Source organism: Ambystoma mexicanum, chromosome 5q, assembly GCF_040938575.1.
Source record: "Ambystoma mexicanum isolate Mex_15411 chromosome 5q, UKY_AmexF1_1, whole genome shotgun sequence".
Classification (NCBI taxonomy): domain Eukaryota; kingdom Metazoa; phylum Chordata; class Amphibia; order Caudata; family Ambystomatidae; genus Ambystoma; species Ambystoma mexicanum.
Window position 1 is genome coordinate 1,286,593,954 of NC_090933.1, and position 19,178 is coordinate 1,286,613,131.

The following is a 19,178-nucleotide window of genomic DNA, read 5'->3' on the forward strand; positions in this document are numbered from 1 at the left end:
CAATACTTCTTCTGTTCAAATTCTGTCTCGTCTCAGTATTGTGGCGCCTGTTACGCTCACCTGGTTCCCACGGGGGCGTCGACCGGAACTGGGCCGCTGTTACTTCCACCAGCGTGACGTGTAGCGCCGAGATGACTGACTGGACTGGCCCGCTCAGCCTAGTTTGTCTGGCTTGCAAGAATATTCTTCTGCAAAGGAGAAGAGGAATTAACCACCCGTGGAATTGAGTGTCAACCCACCTTCCCCACTCCCGTTGTCTTCCCACTGATCACTCTTGCTGTCCCCTCCTTAGTCTCACCTGATGGTTTGGAAGGATGAGCTCTCCATCCTGCGTCGACCGCAGGGGCGCGTTGATGACCAGTTACTTCACTGGCGTAGAGGAATTGGTGAGTTCCAGTATTGACTCTAAAGTCCAATTGTTCATAAGAGTTCAAATGTCTGCTCTTCACTCTGTCCGATTCCTTGCAAGTTGCCGATTAATCCACTCGAAGATTTCCTAATGGCACTCGGTAAGATTCAGGTAAGTCTATTGTGTTTTTCCCCTTAGGGGCCGGGGTACGGCGATGAAGCAGAGTTGACTGCGACGACCCGAAATGAGGTGAGTACCTCCCGTGGTAAATCAGGTAAGTCCTTGGGGGTAGCTTGTATGGCCTTAGAGAGTCCCCTTGCTCATCTTGCTGTCTTTGTCTCCTTAGGTGTCGGAGGGCGGCCGCGAAAAGGAGAGAGCGTGATGGAATGCTGAAGTACCGCCAAGCAGGTGAGTTCAGCGCGGCGCCGTAGGAATGCGAAGCGATGCTTCAAAGACTTCTGTCTTTCAGTTCCGTGGCGAAATGGATTAGGATCCAGGTAAGGATTAAAGTTAAAACTCCTGTTCTAAACTTTATCCTTTTTGTCTTCTTGTTTCAGGAGTCCCTAGACTGAAGCGGGTGTGGCTGAAGACTGGAGCTGCTGAAAACACGGTGAGCGTTACGCTGCAGCAAGCAGAATAACGCGAAGCATGTGTGGCTGTCCGGGCGTGGTTTAAATAGCCTTGGAAGAAGATCCAGGTAAGTATTCTTCCACAGCCCCACCCAAGTAACAAAATAGTCCCTTCAGTAAAATAGTCCCTCCTAAGCCTCATTTGGCTTGCGCCTTCAAGCAGCATGGTCTGCCTCAGGTGAGTATGCAGCATGGTCTGCTTCAGGTAAGTTATCAATAATGAGCCTGGCGCCCATGGCGCCAGGACTGACTTTATCTTTATGAGCCTGGCGCCATAGGCGCCAGGACTGTACCCAAACAGCCCCTAACTGGGGCTTTTGGGCATGCTCCAAGTGGCATGATGCCTGCTTCCGGGGCTGCTGGGCCTGGTCTGGTCTTCCGGGGGCAGGCATCATGACAGCACTCCCCCTCAAGGCCCCTCCTAAAGTCGTTCTCTCCCTTGGCCGTGGTTTGTCTGGAAATTCCCGATGGAACCTCTTCACTAAACAAGGTGCATGCACGTGGTCACTAGGTTCTCAAGACCTTTCCTGTGGACCATAACCTTTCCAGTCAATTAGGTAAAAGAGTTTTGATCTCACTCTTTTTGAGTCCAAAATATTCTTGACTTCGAACTCGGGCTCCCCGTCTATGAGGATAGGTTCAGGTGGAGTGGTTAGCCTTGTTCCTGGTTGCACTGGCTTCAAAAGAGACATGTGGAAAACGGGATGGATTCGCATATGAGCAGGTAGGTCCAACTTGACGGCCACTGGGTTAATAATTGCCTTAACAGAAAAAGGTCCCAAATACCTGGGGTTAAAGGTCCGAGTCCCCTTGAGTGGTAAGTGCTTAGTGGCTAACCATACTTGGTCCCCTATTTGATATTGAGGAGCTTCACTTCTGTGCTGATCCGCATCCTTTTTGTATTTTTCCTTAGCCTTTTGCAAATGGATGGTTGCTTCTTTAAAGGCTTGTGTAATAACAGCGTGGAGATGGTCCACTGCGGGCATCTCTAAATGCTGAGGTGAGTCCAAATCCGAGGTTCGTGGATGGTGCCCATAATTGGTGAAAAAAGGACTTTGTCCAGTTCCTGAGTGTACGGAATTATTGTACGCATACTCTGCGATCCACAGAATGTCTTTCCAATTCCCCTCAGACTGATGTAGCATACAACGGAGGTACTGTTCAAGAGTCTGGTTGGTCCTCTCCATTTGACCGTCGGTCTGAGGGTGGTGACTGGTCGAAAGCCTAACATCAATTTGTGCCAGTTGGCAGCATTTCCTCCAAAAATGTGAAATGAATTGACTGCCCCGATCTGAAATTAACACTGAAGGAAAGCCATGCAGGCGGACAACATTTTCAAGGAATTCCTTGGCCAGGATTTAAGCTGAAGGTATCCCTTTTAAAGGAATGAAGTGGGCCATTTTAGAAAAAAAGATCTACAATAACTAGAATGGTATTGTAACCTTGGTACGGGGGTAAATCCGTGATGAAGTCTAATGACAAGGTATGCCAAGGGGTAGGTGGTATGTCTAATGGTTGCAATAATCCAGCAGGTTTTTTCTTTTGCCCTTTATTTTGTGCGCAAATGCCACAAGACATGACAAATGACTCGACATCCTTTCGCCAGGTAGGCCACCAAAATTGCTTCCTAATTTTAGCTTCGGTTTTTGCAATACCCGGATGCCCTTCTATTAAGGTGTCATGGTAATGGGAAATGACAAGTTCCTGTAGTTCCTTTTGCGGTAAAAATAGCCGGCCTTGGTAATAAGGTAAATCATCGATGACAGAGTACTCTGGACCTTTCTTTGCCCAGTCCTGTAGGGCAACGGAATCAAAGAGTTGGTGGATCTTGTTTTGAATGTTCTCCAGTGTCTGTATGGAAGTCAGGCCAAGGATTCTCTGTTGTGGAATTATGGGTACGGGTTCTAAAGTTTTTTCTGCTTCTCCCATTCCAATCCTGGACAAGGCGTCTGCTTTACCATTCTTACAACCTGGTCGATAGGTTATTATAAAATCAAACTCGGCGAAGAACAATGCCCAACGGAGTTGGTGCGAAGATTGGGCTTTGGCTGTCTTTAGGTATTGTAAGTTGTGGTGATCGGTGATGACCGTGATGGTATGTCTGGCACCCAGTAGATAGTGCCGCCAAGCCGACTTGATGGCCAGCAGCTCCTTGTCGGTTATGGCATAGTTTAATTCGGGGGCTGAAAATTTTCTTGACCAAAACGCCACTGGGTGAAGCTGGTTAGTTAAGGGATCCTTTTGGGAAAGGACGGCTCCCATGGCTGAACTGGATGCATATGTTTCCACTATTAGGGAAGCTCGGGGCGCGGGTGTCTTAATATGGGAGCAGATGTGAATTTAGCTTTTAACTCTTGGAAGGCGTTCTCGGCTTCCTCTGTCCACACAAAGCGTTTGTTTTTTCGCAATAGTGTTGTGATGGGATGTACAATGTGCGAGAAGTCCGGGATAAACCTGCGATAGAAATTGGCAGAGCCAAGCATGCTTTGAACTCCTTTGATTGAACTTGGCGAAGGCCAATTAAGAATGGCATCCACTTTTCGTGTATCCATCCGGATTCCTCTCGGGGTCAGAATAAATCCAAGGAATTCCACTTCCGTAGTGTGGAAGATGCATTTTTCCAGTTCAGCATATCATTTATGCTGGCGTAACTTCTCTAGGACTGCTCGGACGTGTTTTACATGCTCAGATTCTGATAAAGAGTATACTAAGATGTCGTCGATGTAAACAACCACACAAACGTCGATAAGCTCTCGGAGGACATCGTTCATGAAGAACTGGAAGGCTGCTGGTGCATTGCATAGTCCAAAGGGCATCACCTGGTACTCAAATAGTCCGTACTTGGTGCGAAAAGCAGTCTTCCATTCGTCACCCTCTTTGACACGTACCAGATGATATGCCCCCCGAAGGTCTAGTTTCGTGTATATACAAGCGTCCTTCACCTGGTCTAGTAGTTCTGGGATCAAAGGCAGTGGGTATCGATTCTTGATGGTTATCTGATTCAGTGCGCGGAAGTCTATACATGTTCTACGGTCGCCTTTCTTTTTCGGTACGAAGAACAAAGCTGAAGATGCAGGGGATTTGGACGAGCGAATGAAGCCATTAGCAAGGTACTGGTCTAGGTACTGGCGCAAATGAAGATTTTCGGGTTCCGTAAGGGCATAGATTCTGCTGCAAGGTGGTTGTGCTCCAGGTACAAGATCTACTTGACAATCATACGATCTGTGAGGTGGTAAGGTGTGTAGGGGAGGACTGGTCCAGGAGACCCCCCTCGCCTGCGCTTTCTCCCCAGGTGAGGGCTATGGCTCTTTTGTGTGTCCCCTCATGCCACCCGGGCCCAGGTGGTGGAGGGTTCACCCCCTGGAGACATTGCCCGCACGTATTAATTGCCCACATGTATTAAAAATTAGCTAGGCCCAGAAACCATTTTGTCTGGTAAAGATGGTGTGAGCTCAGCGCACTGTAGCGCGGCCCCCACCCTTGGAGGGTTTCAGTCATCCTTGTTGCCGCAGCACCCTGGCAGATCCGCTGCGAGCACGTTCCCACGAACAAGACGGACATGAGTTAGCGTAATACACTAACATTGTAACAGTTCACCTCCCGCAGTGTATCATCGCTCCCAGCATGACCCGGCCAGCAGGCCTGGGCAATGAAAAGAACAGTAAAATAGTCATCAGGTGGCAGACAGTCTTTATATATTAATGTTGAGACCACTTGCAAAGTATGCTTTCTTCTGCAAAATCCCTTATATTACAAAAACCTGTAAAATGTATAAACATAAGAAAGCATACTTCCATGATATAAGCAATGGCGAGCCCACACCATTGCAGTTGGGTGCTAATAATAAAGGAACGCACCAGGAATCTATTTTGTTACGTGTATCACTGGGAAACTTACACCCCATGGGCTTGCGCCATAACTGAACTAATGCTGCTAGAGGACACAAGAAGACGAATGTAACCATACAGAGGGCCCATGTGAAGGATGCACGAGAAGGCGCATGTTATGTGTGCATGTCTAGGCCCCACATGTGCCACCACCGTCACGAACAATGGCGGGTTACTTTCTATGTCCTCCACCAATCCTAATTCTACCTCACTTACTGCAAATATATATGCATATAACTAAATACTGTACTTGTTAAAACATAACGTATGAATAAGGTGCTCAGACTGGGTATAATCGAGACACATCCAGCAAAGTTTGAATGTATGTTTTGTATTGCCTTGAATAAGTATTATAGAGTGTTCAAATGTTTGTGATGTCTTTACCTAAATCGGCAACACACGAGGGAGATACCTTTGTGAAATACGTGCAAGGCCATTCCCCCTCCCACCCCGCGAAGGCTGCCAAGGCATGAGAGCAGAGGCCGCCCCGCGCTGCTTTACCTCCCCCAACCAGACTGGAGCCGCTTCAAAGATTCCTAACCCCCTCTGTAGCACCCAAGGCCGCCACCCGCCACCTGCATTATTTACAGCACAGCAGTAAACCTCTGCCTGAACACACGCGCCCCCTCGTAAACCTCACAACCCACCGGACCATCTCAGACTTATGGCCCTGTGCAATCAGGACACCTAACACTTTGACAACACACAGCGGAACATCTATAACAACTTCTAACAAGGCAGGAAGACCTGTACCGTCCGTCCCAGGCCCTGAAGCTTAGCCCCTTGACCTAAGGCCCCGGTCAACAGGACACTGGTAACCATGTCTTGACGTATTACCTCCAGACCCCTCACAAGGTGCATTCCTCCTGTGTTGCATTAACCTGCGGTATAACCTATTGAAAGATTTACTAAAGAAAATAATATTGAAATGACTGAATGACTGCGGTGTGCATGGCCTAGGGCAAATAAGTTAGGAAAAGACATTCATCTCTGACACTGGCCGCGATGGCACAACAACACCGCCCGGATGGACTCTGCCACCCTGCCAGGCCCAGCCCAACCCACGAGGCTGACCAGTGACGTCCTCCAGCCAAGGCCAACCACATCGCAGCAGCACCTATAGTTAGTCGTCGCCACCCAATCCCCGTGAACTTGTGCCCCCTATAGTGTGTAGGTTCTTATGACATTTTTTGTAAATATATACGCCTGTCTTTGCTATTGTCAGACAGAGCGCTCTCGGAGTTTGCAGAGTTCTTTGCATGCCCTATTCTGATTGATAAACTCCCATTTACGCTCACCCGCACTCTGTCTTGGCCTTATTCCCATTTTGGGAGAGTCCTTCATTGTCTCTCATTGCGGGGAGGATCGTGCTGTTTGGGGACGCTTGCTTTCAGTGGTGACCCCGATAGCGTGATTTTTATTTCTTCCTAACTCATTATAACCGTCCCCTTTTGGCACGAGAATCTCCGGTCGAAAAGGGATACGCACGGTGAGCCGGCTCCGGGAGGCTGCCCGCCAACGGCGACCGGTACACTAAGAAGTGCGCACTCAATCGAGAGAGGGTACGGGATCCCGGTTGAAAAATCCCCTTTGAGTACCGCTCGCCGGAGCCGGGGCTGACTGGTGAGCTGACGGCGACACTGCCTGGACGGACCCAGTTTCGGAGACTATCGGTTCAAGACGGGCACGTGAGTACTGAGTGTGAGCGATTGTAAAGCGAGCGGGGAGAGAAGTGTAGGACAGGGAACGAAGAGGGGGGTACGAAGATATACTAAGGATCATCCTAAAATTTCCTTGCTTTTCTTTGCATATGGCCATTAGGATTAAGAGGTGAATAAGAGATAAAAGTGACGGGAACCTAGCTCCGAAAGGGGGTGGAAGGCGGCGCCGCATAGTGCTATATTGACTAGTACTGGGAATATATGACGAAGTGAAATACAAGATAAAAGTGTTCAGCAAAAGGGGGCACTGAGAATATATTAGTGATCGCTATTACTTCTTTCTTTTCTTTTTCTTTAGGGGTAGGGGGGAATAAAAGAGCGAGATTAGCACGAACTTGGGAAGAAAGTAAGAGAAAAAGGGTCCTACTAGAAGGGGGAGAGGTTAAAACATATACATATATGCATATGCGCATCCATCTATCCAGATAAGACGGACAGGGACAGCCGGCTAGGGAGGAAAGGGAGGGCAGCTTGAATGGTGCATTGAGTGTTACCAAGAGGTGTGTGCACCTCGTATGTGTCAGGGGACAATTTGATGTTGTGAATGTGCATAACAGTTATAAATGTATAATAGTTAAATGGTCATGGTAAGTGTGACCGGATAAAATTTTTTTTTTGAAGGCAAAGTTGATACAGTGAAGTGAGTGTGTACCTTTTTTGATTTCCGGATTGATATTGTCGAAATAAATGATGGGTTGCCCTTGTATGTGCCCCCCCAAGAGAACAGAGTAGACGCTGTGTATAGCTAGTTTTGTATTGTGCAATCAGGGGAAGGGGGGAGAGCCCAAACGAGCCCAACATTGAATGTGAAGTAGCATAAAAAAAAATATATATATATTGATACTACATTTACATTGTAGTTGCAGACACACAGAGACGCACAAGCACTAGGAGGGCACAGAGATGGGGGCTGAAACACCCTTATCACATATTTGTAAGAATCTCCCAGGGTACGCGGAGCGGATTAAGAAATATCACGACCAATGGATAACTGAGTTGAAGGGAGAGGGGTTACCCCAGATATGGCCAGAGGGAGGGTCATTTGATAAAAGTGTTCTGGATATGGTGGCCACATGCATCTATTTGAAGTACAAAGGAAAGCAGTTGCAAAATAGGAGGGAAATATTAGATCTTTGGAGGTTATTTGAAGAGATACCACCGCCTAAAACACCAGTATTAAATCCTGATCTCCCATCCACCACAGACAATCCACTGATGATACAGAAAGATGTCAATGAATTGTCAAGTGTAGCGCCACCAGTAGAGGTAATAAGTTTGTACCCGATATTAAAAAAGCCTGTGCCCGCAGAAGGATACAGTGATCCGACGTATGTGCCTCCCCCGACAAACACTACACCCCACCGGCCCACTGCACCCCCACCATATGAAAGTACGAGAGAGCGAGGCCAGGAGAGTATACAAAGGGTGGACATAGAGAAACTCACAGATGATTTACAGTCAAGACTCTCAATAGCAAAAGATGAGCTCTCGAGGATAAAAGACATGTGCGGACAAACAGCACTTAATGCGACTAGATCAGGGCGCACGTCTAGAGCGCCAGGTGAGAATAGAAAACCTGAAGAAGGGTGGAAGAAAGGTGAGATACTGTTCAGAATTGAAGAAGAACCAACACGCATAATTGAAATAGAGACACGCGAGGGAGATACTGACAATGATGAAAGGCCTATGGGGGATAGAGAGGAATTACTATGCGACATAAGGGACGAGTTAGAAGAAAGTGACAGGTTGAGCATGGCAATGGGAGGGGGAAGCGAAGGGGGGGGTGGTACATGTTCAGTGAGAACACTGGATGATGAGTGGACGGGGCGACTAAGGAACAGAGTGGGGAAAATGGCATCACTGGGAACATCAGCAGCCAAAACGGGTCCGGATGCAACGACGAAAGGAAGGCTACAGCTCCCGTTGATACACAGGGGAGGAGGGAGGCCTAACTATATCCCATGGGCACAGATGGATAAAGCCAATTTATTAAAGCTATTGCCCCCATTATCAGGAGGGGGAAGTAAGTGGATATACGCCTTTGAGAAACATACTGCTGGGGTACCCCTAGCTATAGGAGATGTGAAAAGTCTGCTCGTATCAGCAGTGGGCGATCAGGCTGAAAGAGTATGGGTTAAAGCCGGTTTCCCGGGAGTAACGTTAGACTGTGACCGCCATGATGGGGCCTCCTTTAAAACAGTGCGTGCTAGGGTGTGGGATGCCTTACGCGAAACATTCCCAGACACACCGGACTTACAGTCAGTGATGCAGTGTACAATGAATGACGGGGAGGAGGCTATGGATTACATTTTTCGGGTCCAAGAGATGTGGAGAGCGGAAACGGGCACGCCCTGGTATCAATCGACATCTTTATTTTACTTCATTATAAAAAGAGGGCTCCCAAAGGAAGTGCAGAAAGCGCTCGACAAGATAGCAGGTATTGAAGCAAATGGATGGCCAGAAATTCAGAGCATAATAGTACACCATTGTAAACGAATAAAGGAGAGGGAGAAGGAGGTGGCGCAGAAAAGATTGGCAGACGAGGCGAAGTTAGTACAGACAAAGTTGGTGAAGGTCGCAGCAGCAGTAGCCGCGCTCCCACACAGTAGGGCGGGAGACGATGAGAAGGAGGGGCTGATAGCACTACAAGGAAGGGTGGCAACTAATTGGGCGGGAACAGGACAGCGGCAGTGGAATGAGCAGGAGCAAGGTGGAGGTCCGCAGTGGCAAGAGTGGACCCCTCGAGGGGGACGAGGTGGGTACAGGGGCCGAAGAGGAGGTGGAACGGGGTACGGGGGAATGGGAGGAAATGGATGGCAGGGTCCTAGAGGTGCACAAGGAAGTTGCTGGAACTGCGGGCGATGGGGGCATTATTCTAGAGAGTGCAGAAGCAGACCCAATAACGGGTTCCAAGAGGTAGAACAATATGGCCATCCCCACCCAGGAAGCCCATATGGCCTCCCAATGGGACAACAGCAACTAAGAAACCCAGGCCAAGGTAATGCTGGCCAGCAACAGGGACCCCAGTATAGAACACAGAACCACCCACAAAACAATGACAATATGCAATATATGCCAGGTAACCCTTTCGCGACAACAGCAAACGGGGCCCCTGCGCCAGCCCCTTACAACGGCATGTCAGTGGTTTCAGGAAATGTCTTTAATGAGGGGGGGGCGATGAGACACCCCGCATAGGACAGCCCACAGAGAACACTTGCGTGTCCAGTTCTATCTACCACCTACAATGCAGCAGAGGAACCATTGGTAGGGGCGCAGATAGGAGACAAGCAGTTTATATTCATGGTTGATTCGGGAGCGGAGAAATCATGTGTCAGAGAGGGCCGGTTCCCGTTATCTAACAGGAAGTTAGAGACGCAGGGGTTCTCTGGGGCTGTAATTGAAGTTCCTTACACAGAAGCTTTGGATGTAACAGTGGGGGGCAAGACTGTGAAGGCACCCTTACTGTATTACGAACAGTCCCCAATAAATTTGTTGGGGAGGGATCTTCTGAGTAAACTTAACATGACCATATCATTTACTGACAGAGGAATAGTGTGTTCTACACCCGGGATATGCCCCTTGCGTGCGATGTTGGTAGTGCAAGCCTACACAACCACACAGGAAATATGAGGGCTGCCACAAAATGAGGAAATGTTTATTGAAGGGCTAAAGACTTTGGCCCTCGTAATTCCAGAGCTAAGAAGCATGGACTGGATGATTCCAGCGGAGTTCCTCTTCCGCCCCATAGTGTGTCCCAACGCAGCACCAGGATCAGTGGTATCGTTGGACTTGCACGCTGTGCAGGTATCAGCGAAAAGGATCGCTGTGATTGGAGTGGACAGGGAAGGATGTGAGTGGCGCACCGTGCTGTGTACAAACGCCAACCTCGCCCTACGAAAGGTAACAGATGAGGATCTCTTTTCAGACACAGAAGGGGATGGTGAGATAGTAATGGAAATAGCGATGCCCTGTGACATTTTGATCCAAGCCAGGGAGATCCCCGTCCAATTGATAGCAGTGGTAGGAACACCACCGTCATTTTTTGATGACGACATGAGGCTCGTACCAAACAATTTATGGACAACAGGCCCCCATGATGTAGGGCTGTTGCAGGGAGTACACCCTGTGATAATAAAACTAAAGCAAGGAGCAATTTTACCCCGAGTTAAACAGTATCCATTGTCCCGTGAAGCTGAAGAAGGGATAAAAGAAACAATAAATGCACTACTAGCACAAGGAATAATAGTGCCTTCAAACTCCCCATGTAAAACATGTATTTATCCAATCAAAAAAGCGAAAGGAGGGTCTTGGAGGATGATACAGGACTTACGCCCCCTCAATGATGTAATTCAGAAAGAGTTCCCTCTAGTCCCGAACCCTGCATCAATACTATGCAGCATCCCAAAAGCGGCATCACATTTCACAGTAGTGGACTTGAAAAACGCATTTTCTCAATACCCCTGGCTGAAGAGAGTAGATACCTTACAGCCTTCACACTGGGGGGTAAGAGATATGAAAACTGCAGACTACCACAGGGATACTGTGAGAGCCCGAGCATATTCAACCGCATATTGCACGAAGACTTGGGAAACCTATCAGTTGAGAGTACGATTATTCAGTACGTAGATGATTTATTAGTGTGTGCACAAGACGAAGCAACATGTAGAAAAGATTCAACAACGCTCCTGACTTTACTGGCCAACAAGGGATACAAGGTAGACAAGGAGAAGCTACAGTACTGCCTGACTGAGGTCCTATACCTGGGACAGCTCATATCAAAAGATGGAAAAAGAATAATTCCTGACAGGGTAGAGGCAATAAGATCAGTAGTAGAACCCACAACAGTGAAAGATATGCAGAAATTCTTGGGGATGTGCAACTATTGCCGAGCATGGATACTAGACTATGCAGCATACACGAGGCCCCTCCTGCAAGCACTCAAGGAAGCACAACAGGAGAATGAAAAAATAAAATGGTCAGAAGAAATGAGCCTATCATTTCAATCATTGAAAGAGCTAATTTCAAGCGCTCCAGTACTAGCGAACCCTGATTATGGACGCGAATTTTACCTATTCTCACACTGCAAGGGAACACTCATGACAGCAGTACTGACACAAAAAACATCCTTAGGACACAAGCCATTGGCTTACTATAGTGGTACTTTAGATGCCGTGATGCAGGGTCATTTCGCGTGCGAACAATCACTCGCTGCAGCCGCATTCGCGATTGAGAAAAGTGCCACAATAGTAATGGGTTGCCCTGTGACATTGTTTGTGGAACATTCATTATTTGCAATACTTGAGAGATCAAAAAGCACACTGACCACACAGCGGGCAACAGCCTACGAGATTATATTGTCCAGCGCCAACATCCATATAGTGAGATGTAAGACAGTGAACCCCGCCACATTCATTACGGAAGCGTGCACATTAGAGGATATGCAGAACCACGATTGCGCAACATACACAGGAGAAGGAGGGGAGGACACAGTGGTGTGTGAGAACGCCCTGAGCGAGGGGGAAGTGTACTTTGTGGATGGGTCTGCGTCAATTGATGTGGACACGGGAGAAAAACACGTTGGCATGGCAGTAGTGAGGTTAGAAGACGGTGAGTATGAAACACTAGTACAGTACCGCCTCCCATCACATTACTCTGCACAGGCAGCAGAACTGATTGCGCTCGATGAAGCACTACATGCAGCAAAGGGTTGTGCAGTGACAATATACACAGACTCAGCTTACATGACGACGACAGTACATGGAGGTCTAGCAAGATGGGGGCGTAGGGGATTCAGACGGGCAGACGGAACACCAGTACAGCATGCAGAATTGTTGAAAGAGTTAATTGAGGCCCTACAAAACCCTACTGCAGTAGCAATAGTGAAGTGCCAAGCCCATACATCCAACACAGACGTTGTGTCTTTGGGGAACGCGGCAGCGGACGCTGCCGCCAAGGAGGCTTCCTATTTTCAGAAATATGACACAGGTGAGTACATGCTTAAGAACAAGAGAACGGAAGAGCCCCCAGAAGGGTACAGCATGTTGTCCATATCACAAATACTAGAATTGCAGGAAGGAGCTAGTGCAGAGGAAAAATTGACGTGGACAAAACGGGGGTGCAGCCAGTCGGGAACAGACCTACTGTGGCGGCAAAATAACTCAGGGAAAGTGGTAATGCCACTACAGTTACTAGAAGTTGCATTTCAACAGCTACACTTCCCTGCACATAATACCAAACAGCACATCGCAGCGGAAATACAGGAAGAATGGTTCGTGCCCTGTCTCCAGGAGCATGTGTCTCGATTGGCAATGGAGTGTACAACATGCCAAATATACAATTTGGGAATGACATTACGCACGCTCCGGGGAACAATTCCTAAACCCATTGGCCCATTCAGAGAACTGCATATAGATTACGCAGACATGGGAGAAAGGTGTAATGGCGCGCGGTACATGATCGTGGTTGTATGCCCATTCTCAAGGTGGGTGGAAGCAGGACCCTGTGCGCGACCTCACGCCAAAAGCACCGCCAAGTTCCTAGTAAGGGAAGTGTTCCCACGCTGGGGAATTTGTGACGTGATTCGCTCAGACAACGGCACTCATTTTGTGAATGAACTTTTCAAGGAAGTTACTACATTATTGGGAATAAAACATAAATTGTGTTCGATTTATCATCCCCAAAGTAATGGCGTAGTGGAAAAGATGAACGGACTGTTAAAGGGCAGGTTATCAAAACTATGCTTTTCATTGAAGAAGAATTGGATTTACTGTCTACCCCTGGCGCTATTTGAATTGAGAAATCAGCCAAGCAAAGACCACCATTTGTCCCCGCACGAGATCGTGACCGGGAGACGAATGAATACAGCACACTCTCCACTGCGCGAACACTCAGATGCTCACAGAAGCGCCGCAATATTGGGAGATGAGTTTACGGACTATTTAAGGAAATTGACAAGGGCAGCGCGCGCCATATCAAAGCAACTCTCCCCACCCTTCACTAGAGAAGAGGGAAATGTAACAGGATCTGTCACGGAGCCAGAGCAACAGCTACAGCTGATGCCAGGCGACTCAATTTATGTCAGGAGCTTTGTGCGTCGGTGGAATGCACCACGATTCCATGGCCCATACGAGGTAATATTTTGCACGCCCACGGCAGTGAAGGTGAAGGGCTTGAGGTACTGGGTGCACTTGACCGATGTACGGAAGGCATACAGCAATGTACAAGAGGAGATAGATGAGGAGGCACAGACAACAGCAAACGATGCAACTGAGTAGAATGTCTAAATATGAACTTGTGTGTGTGCGTTAGCACTGGACTTGAATGGGAGAATAACTGATAAGGATATTAAAAAAAAAAAAAAATGTTTTCTTTTTATCTTGTTGAGTTGTATGTAATTAATGAAATGATCAAATTATAGTCTGTATACACCCTTGTCTGTGAATACCCCTCCCCGCATCCCCACCCACTTCCATTCCCCGTCAAATATATATTGGCACCGATGGTGCTAGCAAAATGTTTACATGCATGCACTTAATGCACTTTTATATCTCAAACAGGAGCTTCCATGGCATCTAACGGACAGCCTGCAACGGATAGAATTAGTAGAATGAGAGAATTAGTACATGAGAGATGCAGATATTCGTATGAGTGTGGATTATCTGTATGCATCACATTGTTTTTTATGATAATGTTTGGCCTAGTTACATATTGGTTTATAGCGTTCATCTCTATCGAGATGAACGAGGGGGGAGGGAGTAACAGCACTACTGGGCGGATTAACAGCACTACCGGGCCAAATACAACTACAAGCGTCAATACTAGGGAAGGTGATTTTTTGATATGGGACGGAACTAAACTTGTATGGGGGTATCATACCACACCATCCAGTGTTGTCACCTTACAAAGAAAAAAGCCACAAGGTGGAATGCAGAACCACACAGTGTCTCCACCAGGGGTATCTAATTACAATGTCCACAGTCTAAATGACCGAAACCCGTCTGCCATATCATGGTTGTATAACACCCCCACCAGCCAGCCTGCCCCCATACTAAAAAACAACCTGCCAGATAACGTCAGGAAAGAAGACGAAAAGCTACTAGCAATGCACGAAATATTATATGATGAATGGGCCAAGGGGGGCGGGAATGAGAAAGGGGGGTCTAGTTTGTCCCTTGCCCAGGGAGTTGGGAAGTACATGAGGAACAAGAACAACAGACGGAAGAGGGAAGCAGGGAGGAGGAAGTATGATGAGTACTATGGGCTAGGTCTAGATAAGATGGAAGACCCACGACACCCCCATCAAACAAATAAGTGGTATGCAGATATGAGTGCCACAGCTAAACAGACAACAAACGAGAGCTGTTATGTCTGTTCCCTCATCCCTCACGCATCAGGTACACCCAAAGTATTGTTACCCAAAGAGTTGCCAATTGTAGATGCCCAGTGTCTCCTTCATCTCACGTTATGCAGGATTAAGAACACCTTCCAGGCACACGAAGTGACTTTTCAAATGCTGCAGAACGAGAAAACGTGTTACCCAAAAACGGCAGGGGTGGTATGTTTGAAAGAACCATTTTTTGTAATAGAAGGGACACTTTTTTCTGACAACAAGCGGAAGGATGAAGAAGTACTGTGCAAAGCGGAAGCACTGAGAGGTGTGGCACCGGAGAAATTGCAGTGGATAGAAGAAACATGTACACCAGTATGGAGAGAACACATTTCAAAACTAACTTGGGTGACTGCCATCGAAAAACCTTTCAAACTACAGAGCGAAATGGACTATGGACTGTGTTTTAAAGGAGAAGGGAGGACCCCCATGGGAACAAACAAGAACTGTAACAAGACCCTCACCATCCCAGATCTAAGAAAAGGGACTGCAGCCCTCATGGACACGTACTGGGTATGCGGCAACCAGGCATACCTACACCTCCCCCCGTCATGGAGTGGCAGCTGCTCAATGGCCACTCTGCACTCAGCCCTAATGGTGATACCAGAAAGCCACATCGATGGGAGCAAAAGGACACAGGAACGCATGCAACAGAGTGTGGCTCAACCAACTGCAGAGTCACAAATATATGTCCTGTCTTCCGGAAGCAAGGGAGAGGTGCTGACCCGTAACAGACGAGCATCAAATTACATATCAAAGGCATCATCAGAACTATTGGCTCAGATCCCAGACAAATATCGATTATTCAGCTCAGCAGAAACATTTTTTGCCTCGCTCGTCTCAAGTGTCCAAGCAAGGGCAAACGCAAAATGGCTCCAGATAACCCGCTGGGAATTGATTCAGCTGGCAAACGACACTGAAGAAGGATTCAATATAATAAAGGTGGAACTAAGAGCTTTACGACTGATGACCATGCAAAACAGGTATGTCCTAGACCTGTTGACGGCGATGGACGGCGGTGTTTGCCGAAAAATAGGAAGTGCCTGCTGCACTTTCGTACCTTCTGAGGACGCAGAGAACGGCTCCCTGTCCCATGTGATCGAAGCAGTCCACAACCTAGGAGAAAAAATGAAAATGGAAGGTGGAGCAGAAGACAGTACATGGTTCGACAACATCTTCTCCTGGGTCCCCTCATGGCTTGGAACAACTGTGAAATTTTTGATACCAGCTGTGGTGTTCCTCCTTTTAATTTTTTGCCTGTGCCAGGTGGGTCTTCGAGTTTGTGCTAACGCAGTACCAAATGGTGCAATGATGATGGTGACAATGGGCAACTCACACGGTACAATAAAAACGATGCAAGAAGCACAAGTACAAACAGGGATAGATAACACACCCAGGTACCAACTGGTGCCTATGTACCACGATAAGGATATTATAGATAAGTTGTGGCACACCACCATCAAAGAGCCCCGTATACTAGAATGGTATAAGGAAGTTTGGGTAGATTTGGAAGGAGATGGTGGATGTATATATCTAACGTGTACCCCAGATGAATACGCCCGGAGAGGTGAGAGTTTAAGGGGGGTGTGCAGAGCATGGATGCCCATCAAAGGAACTCCTGCATGGGATGAGGCGGTGATGGACGAAGCAGAATGTAGGAGGATAGAAGATTTAAAAAATTTGTTACTTTAGTAACGAAAGGGGGGAAATGTAGGGGAGGACTGGTCCAGGAGACCCCCCTCGCCTGCGCTTTCTCCCCAGGTGAGGGCTATGGCTCTTTTGTGTGTCCCCTCATGCCACCCGGGCCCAGGTGGTGGAGGGTTCACCCACTGGAGACATTGCCCGCACGTATTAATTGCCCACATGTATTAAAAATTAGCTAGGCCCAGAAACCATTTTGTCTGGTAAAGATGGTGTGAGCTCAGCGCACTGTAGCGCGGCCCCCACCCTTGGAGGGTTTCAGTCATCCTTGTTGCCGCAGCACCCTGGCAGATCCGCTGCGAGCACGTTCCCACGAACAAGACGGACATGAGTTAGCGTAATACACTAACATTGTAACAGTTCACCTCCCGCAGTGTATCATCGCTCCCAGCATGACCCGGCCAGCAGGCCTGGGCAATGAAAAGAACAGTAAAATAGTCATCAGGTGGCAGACAGTCTTTATATATTAATGTTAAGACCACTTGCAAAGTATGCTTTCTTCCACAAAATCCCTTATATTACAAAAACCTGTAAAATGTATAAACATAAGAAAGCATACTTCCATGATATAAGCAATGGCGAGCCCACACCATTGCAGTTGGGTGCTAATAATAAAGGAACGCACCAGGAATCTATTTTGTTACGTGTATCACTGGGAAACTTACACCCCATGGGCTTGCGCCATAACTGAACTAATGCTGCTAGAGGACACAAGAAGACGAATGTAACCATACAGAGGGCCCATGTGAAGGATGCACGAGAAGGCGCATGTTATGTGTGCATGTCTAGGCCCCACATGTGCCACCACCGTCACGAACAATGGCGGGTTACTTTCTATGTTCTCCACCAATCCTAATTCTACCTCACTTACTGCAAATATATATGCATATAACTAAATACTGTACTTGTTAAAACATAACGTATGAATAAGGTGCTCAGACTGGGTATAATCGAGACACATCCAGCAAAGTTTAAATGTATGTTTTGTATTGCCTTGAATAGGTATTATAGAGTGTTCAAATGTTTGTGATGTCTTTACCTAAATCGGCAACACACGAGGGAGCTACCTTTGTGAAATACGTGCAAGGCCATTCCCCCTCCCACCCTGCGAAGGCTGCCGAGGCATGAGAGCAGAGGCCGCGCCGCGCTGCTTTACCTCCCCCAACCAGACTGGAGCCGCTTCAAAGATTCCTAACCCCCTCTGTAGCACCCAAGGCCGCCACCCGCCACCTGCATTATTTACAGCACAGCAGTAAACCTCTGCCTGAACACACGCGCCCCCTCGTAAACCTCACAACCCACCGGACCATCTCAGACTTATGGCCCTGTGCAATCAGGACACCTAACACTTTGACAACACACAGCGGAACATCTATAACAACTTCTAACAAGGCAGGAAGACCTGTACCGTCCGTCCCAGGCCCTGAAGCTTAGCCCCTTGACCTAAGGCCCCGGTCAACAGGACACTGGTAACCATGTCTTGACGTATTACCTCCAGACCCCTCACAAGGTGCATTCCTCCTGTGTTGCATTAACCTGCGGTATAACCTATTGAAAGATTTACTAAAGAAAATAATATTGAAATGACTGAATGACTGCGGTGTGCATGGCCTAGGGCAAATAAGTCAGGAAAAGACATTCATCTCTGACACTGGCCGCGATGGCACAACAACACCGCCCGGATGGACTCTGCCACCCTGCCAGGCCCAGCCCAACCCACGAGGCTGACCAGTGACGTCCTCCAGCCAAGGCCAACCACATCGCAGCAGCACCTATAGTTAGTCGTCGCCACCCAATCCCCGTGAACTTGTGCCCCCTATAGTGTCTAGGTTCTTATGACGTTTTTTGTAAATATATACGCCTGTCTTTGCTATTGTCAGACAGAGCGCTCTCTGAGTTTGCAGAGTTCTTTGCATGCCCTATTCTGATTGATAAACTCCCATTTACGCTCACCCGCACTCTGTCTTGGCCTTATTCCCATTTTGGGAGGGTCTTTCATTGTCTCTCATTGCGGGGAGGATCGTGCTGTTTGGGGACGCTTGCTTTCAGGTGTTTGCCTGTTCCTTTTGGAAGACATCCTGAAAGTCTTGGTATTCAACAGGTAATTGCATGGCTACTGGAATTACTGGGGCCAGGACTGAGTTTTGAGTTTTCCTTGGGTAGCAGGTGTGAGCACATTCTGGGAAGGTTAGTCTCTTCTCTCGCCAATCAATACAGGGATTATGTTTTTCCAACCAAGGTATCCCCAGTATCAGCTGAAACTGTGGGGCCTTGATTAAGTCAAACATCATAGCCTCTCGATGCCCATCTTGACTCAGCAATGTCATCTCTGCAGTGGAATGAGTTACGGGTCCAGAGGCGATTTCCGTTCCATCTACAGTGGTGACAACATCGGCCGTGGTCTTGCGGGTGAGAGATAGATTCATCCTGGTAGCCAATTCCCAGTCCAAGTAATTTCCTATGGCTCCACTGTCTATGTACGCCTTTACCGCGTGCATGCGTGAT